The 5,990-nt window shown below is 38.9% G+C and overlaps 2 pseudogenes; both read left to right on the forward strand.

Annotated features, from left to right (window-relative positions):
• Positions 1-3,088: 3,088 nt before the first annotated feature.
• On the forward strand, positions 3,089-3,272 carry LOC129249580 (U2 spliceosomal RNA; annotated as a pseudogene).
• A 572-nt stretch (positions 3,273-3,844) lies between these two features.
• On the forward strand, positions 3,845-4,028 carry LOC129249588 (U2 spliceosomal RNA; annotated as a pseudogene).
• The last annotated feature ends 1,962 nt before the right edge of the window (positions 4,029-5,990 follow it).

A 5,990-nucleotide genomic window follows, 5' to 3' on the forward strand; every position in this document is an offset into this window, starting at 1 on the left:
CGCCTTCACCACCGTTGTCGTCACATATGACAACGTCAATGTTGCAACAACAGCAGCAGCAGCAGCAGCAATGCAATTTAATTATGCCGTACCCACCCGTTTGCAAATAGACCCAGCAGCTACGGTTCAAGATGGATTGATGGAGTGTGCGTGTACATAAGCATGCGTGTGTGTGTGTGCGTATGTATGCATAATTTCACAGCTCATTGCAATAGCACACACAGTTGCAGGCTGTTGCTCTTATAACTTATACATGAAGGGAAATGTAAGATGGTAATGCACATTTTAATTTTCCACTTCGTTGGTTGAAGGTATTGTAGGTATGTGTGTGTATTTGAAAATATATGCCATTTAAGAGTTATGACTGTGTGCGCTCACATGCTGCTACACTCTCAGTGTGCGTTGCAGATTTCAAATTAGTGACAAATTGTGTTTGCCTCGTTTGTCATAATTTTGTTGGAAATGTTTATCAGTAGTTCAAGCATCTGCTTGTAAACTGGATTTTAAATATATTTATTGTGATTTTATCAGTCGGATGCCAATTTGAAATATGCAATGTCGCCGGTGTTTTATTGTGAATGCATGAATGCACACATGTATATGTAATGCACATATACAAGCACACACAAGCACATTGCACGGAGGTCCACGCTCCCTAGGGATCGGACTGCTAAGCTGGGCTCTAAGCTACCGTGGGGGTCGGCAGGTTGCGGATAGCCAGAAAGCCTGTAGTAGCAGGCCAGTTGCGAAATAAGTTTAAACGAATAAGCGACCCCCGACAATTGAGCGATCAGGAGCGGAGGATGCGGTATAAAAGCCAGCATAAATCTGATGCAGTTCTTGTGACAGTGGCGAGAAGACACCGCCTCTTAGATATAGGTGTCCACCTCATCATGTGTAGGCATGATGAGTAATATAAAAAACCAGGCGCGACGGCTCCATAATGGACGGCTTCCTGGTCAGCGTCTGTTCACCATGGTAAAGGCGGCTGTCAAACCATCAACAATGACATTAAGACTGAGCCCAGTGAGGTCTTAATTATGGCGTACTGGAAAATGATTGGACATAAAACCTTCAGCTGACGACTGCACTATTCCGTTTCCTTAGTATGTGGAGTGGTATCCAGCAGAAAAGGGATTCAGGCTAATGGTGCAGTTGCCCCCGCCCCGTTAAAATGATTGCAAATCTCTAGGAACGCTCCATATTCCGCCGCCATTAAGTGTCGGCGTAGGTCTAGATGTAATATTCCTAGTTAACACTGATTCGGCTCTAAACTTAAGCTCTCATAAGGAGCTTTTGTCAACCCTCGCATGGCCTCCATGCTCGCAAAGATAACCATGGAATCATTTACAAGTGACTACGCATCAGGATATGGATAACGACTTATGAGTTGGGGCCCATAAACTAGAAATGAATTCAAACCAAGCAAAAAAACAAACCACGGAAGTGAAGTTGCAACAAAAATAGCATCAGAGGTACCAACAACTATTGCAGATGGCTATAACGGCATCGGTGAATTGCTCAAAAACCCGTTCCAAAGGAGCTCAAGGATGGCATATTCACCACCAGGCACGAAAAGAACCAGGTCGGCATCACCGTGCACTTAAACCAGCCAATGCGAGATTTGGTCACGTACATAACGAAACTACACAAAAAACTGGAGGGATCTATCCTTACTCCGGAAAACCTGGCTATAAGAGGGGCGCATAGAGAACCATCTACTGTCAAAGATGGATGTACCCAAACTTCACCACTTATTAAGCGTATAGAATCTACGCCGAAAAGGGCAATCGACAACGCCGCTGCAAGGGAAAGTCCTGCCAAAAGAAACAAAAATAACCGCGTCGAAGCTTGAGAAATACGCCAATTAGAATGACAGAGCATGTAGCAACCGAAAAATGGGAGATGGTTAATTCCAAGAAAACCCGGAAGGATTTAACGCAAAATACACCCAAATCAGATGAAAAGGCAGAAAAGAATGATATAAGAAGAAATCGAAAACGGCAGAGACCACCGCGAGAGGACGCGATAGTAGTAAAAAGCGCTGCCGGAATATCATATGCGGAAATTCTGAAGCGAGTTAAAAAACCATCTGACCCAAATACCCTAAAAATCCATAAAGCTGTTAAGGCGGCTTTAGGAGAAGCTGTAGAAGTCAGGGCTCTAACGGAGCTGCGGCAAGTGGAAATCCGAGACCTTGATGAAATCACCACAAAAGTAGAAGTACATGAGGTGATAACAAAACAGTTCAAGGAACTTGACGTACCTGCCTCAGCGATTATGGGTCTACGAAAAGCATACGGAGGAACACAAACAGCGACACTAAGAGTAACGCCGGAGATCGCTACCAAGCTGCTTGAAGCAAACAAAATCAAGTAGGCCTTGTAATTTGTCGCATACGAGAGAAAATAGAACCAAAAAGATGCTTCAAATGTATAGAATATGGGCATATGGCAGGAAGTTGCTAAAGCCCAGCTGACTACACTAGCGTCTGCTTTAAATGCGGCAACAAAGATCATCAGGCCAAAAATTGCACACAAGCAGCAAACTGCATAATATGCAAGAAGAAAAATGTAAGTGACACAGGACATGCGATAACCAGCAGTAAGTGCCCAGAATACCAGAGAGCTCTGAAAGAAATACGACAGAAATGAAGATCTTACAATTAAACCTTGTTGTTGTTGTTGAGGTGGTTGAACATTTTCACTGAAATACTCCTAATTAGTGACCAGCACCGTTTTACTACCACTATCTCGTGTGATGATGCATTTTTTGAAGTGAAAACTTCTTTAGAATCGTTGGGAGTGATTTGAGGAAAAGTGAAACGAAAAAAGCGACCAACTTGGCTACGAAGCGTTATATTATATGTTGATATAAAAGTAGCGACGAACTAAATAAAAATAACTTTTATTTTTTCTTGTGATTCGAACCAAGGATTTTGGACCGGAAGCTCACATTGCTAGTCGATCGGCTACCGCGCCATGCTGTTGTCGCTAGCCTAAAAGTTATTTAGTTACGAAGCGTTATATTATATGTTGATATAAATAATTTTTGTGAGCGTGTAATTCTCAAGAGTTTTATTAGGTTTATTATTTAAAATGTATTGACTAGGTAGTGTGGTTATCAGGTTAACATCTGATAGATCCTCCATCGGAGGACAACAAATGTTAAACTAATTTTTGAAAATGGGCGGAGTGTTTTAGGGACTTGCTCCTTCTCTGCCACGGGTTGACCCGGTATTGCAGTACCGCCGGGATTTCGGCTTTGAATAAATACAAGAAAAAATATACTAATACATTTAGCTTTGGTGGGAAGAGCCATAAATTTTTATATGAATACATGTAGACGAAAATGAATTTTTTTTTTTTTGAAATTTGCATTGTAAGACATTTCTGATTATTTATTGAAAACAGTTTTTTGGTTTAGATACTGAAAGTCAGTTTAAGTGAATCGGTATAAATATTTCGTACATTAATTTTTGAAGTGAAAACTTCTTTAGAATCGTTGGGAGTGATTTTGGAAAAAGTGAAACGAATTACAACATATAAACTTAGCGACGAACTAAATAACTTTTAGGCCAGCACCGACAGTATGACGCGATAGCCGAGCGGCTAGCAATGTGAGCTTCCGATCCAAAATTCTTGGTTCGAATCACAAGAAATAAATTTTTTTTTTTTTGAAATTTGCATTGTAGGACATTTCTGATTATTTATTGAAAACAGTTTTTTGGCTTTTCTATTTTTGGTTTAGATACTGAAAGTCAGTTTAAGTGAATCGGTATAAATATTTCGTACATTAATATTTTTTTTGTGAGCGTGTAATTCTCAAGAGTTTTATTAGGTTTATTATTTAAAATGTATTGACTAGGTAGTGTGGTTATCAGGTTAACATCTGATAGATCCTCCATCGGAGGACAACAAATGTTAAACTAATTTTTGAAAATGGGCGGAGTGTTTTAGGGACTTGCTCCTTCTCTGCCACGGGTTGGCCCAGTATTGCAGTACCGCCGGGATTTCAGCCTTGAATAAATACAAGAAGAAATATACTAATACATTTAGCTTTGGTGGGAAGAGACATACATTTTTATATGAATACAAGTAGACGAAAATGGAAGAAATTTGTAAGTCTGTTTCTTCGGCCCGTTTGGGTATTTTTTTTGACAACATCGAAACCAAAGCATTTGTATCATATTTTATCTATCATAAGCCACTCGTATCATTTGTTGAAATTGAAAACATTGAGGATGAATAATGATAAAATGAAGAAAATAAAATATGAACTTTATAGCAATATTATAATGAACCTATAATTATCCCGCTCCTAATGCTGCTTTCGTCTTATTCTCTCTCAGTTTGTTTTACGGAAGATTTCACTTCTATCAAGTCTAACCGTTAGACTGGTATTTTTTTTTTTTTTTTGTTTTTGGCTTCCAAGTCAGATCCATTATTTAGTGAGGTCCAAGTATAGCAGCAAATCCTTTATCTCAATGTCTGAGATCTCCTTAACCCATTAAATCCCAACCTTATATAAAACAATTTTTGTAAATGCCTTTATAAAACGTTTATTGAAATAGTGTAATTAAGCTGCTTAAAAAAAAAAACACGAAAAAAAATCATGAAATGCATTTTTTGGGCTGTACCCAATCGAGTACAATGGGATAATATGTATATACATTGCCTGTATATAAAAATATGGAGTATTAAATAAAAAGACATTTTTAAAGACTTCCTTGGTTATTAGTTCGGTTAAAAGTATGAAAGGGCTACATTGCATAACTCGAAAATCTATCGAATTCTTTGGTGACACTCCCTGCACCTCAGCTGATTCGATGTCCTTTTGGGAAAATGGTTATATGAGGAACCAGCTATTGACGCCGTTGTCGATCGTTTTGAAGATATGTCCCGGATATTATAATTGCGTAAATAAAATCGCACAATTTCACGTTGGTATTGCAACAAGTCGCATTGACTCTTACTTGCCATTTTATAAAGCTTCCATGCGTTTACTACGCACGAGCTTCTCATTGTGGTGAAAAGAGGCCACCACCATTTCTTTCCTTTAAACTTTATATTGAAAGTATTCAAAGGTTGGTCGTGGAGGTCAACTCCTCCCATTCCTGAGTTGTATTCCGCTATCAACTTCGGCTGATGGGCATTCACCTTGCGCCTCTCTTGTCTTGGCCATCGTTTGAGGGTATGTAAAGGTTCAATTCTATCAAAATTCGTTCCCACTGTCACAACGCTATTGTCATTCCACTTCACAAAAAGTATTTCTTAGTTAGAACACCTACAAAATTTGATACAAAACAACTATTCAAATAAATCATTATGATAAACTTACATAAAATCAAACTCTCCCCGTTGCTTCTTTTGTAGTTCTTTGTTCGTTTTCAGAGGACATTTTTTGGTCCACCGTTCACGAACAGTCCCAGTAGCCTTAAAAACTTGTTCTTTCAAAATTCTAAAAAGGTCATATGACGTAAAGAAGTTGTCGAAAAATACGATGTGATCGGTCGGATGTGGAATGTTTGCCAAAAGATCAAGGACGACCCTTGAACCTAATGGGAGACTTTCTTTCTGACGTTCAACCGTTTTCGCACCGCAATATGTGTCGAACTCACATAAATAACCACAGCTACTCGTGATCATCCAATTTTTGAAACCAAAACGAACTGGCTTACCTCTTATGAATTGTTTTGCGGAATGGCTTCCGAAATACCTAACCATAGATTCGTCAACAGACAGCTTTTGGTGCATATAACCAAACTGCCAAAATTTTGTACATAAAATTTGAGAGAGTGGTCTTATCTTTGCCATTTTATCGCTAAAATCTAAATTAGAGTTATCAGTAAGATGCAAAAACTGTTTAATTTCTTGAAAGCGATTTCGCGACATATTGTTGGCTATAAAAGGTGTTCTGGTATCTTCATCCAGTTGCCAGTACATGCGTTCTCTTGGCATTGAGTGATAGCTGCTATAGAGTAAAATTCC

This window comes from Anastrepha obliqua, chromosome 5 (genome assembly GCF_027943255.1).
Source record: "Anastrepha obliqua isolate idAnaObli1 chromosome 5, idAnaObli1_1.0, whole genome shotgun sequence".
Lineage (NCBI taxonomy): Eukaryota > Metazoa > Arthropoda > Insecta > Diptera > Tephritidae > Anastrepha > Anastrepha obliqua.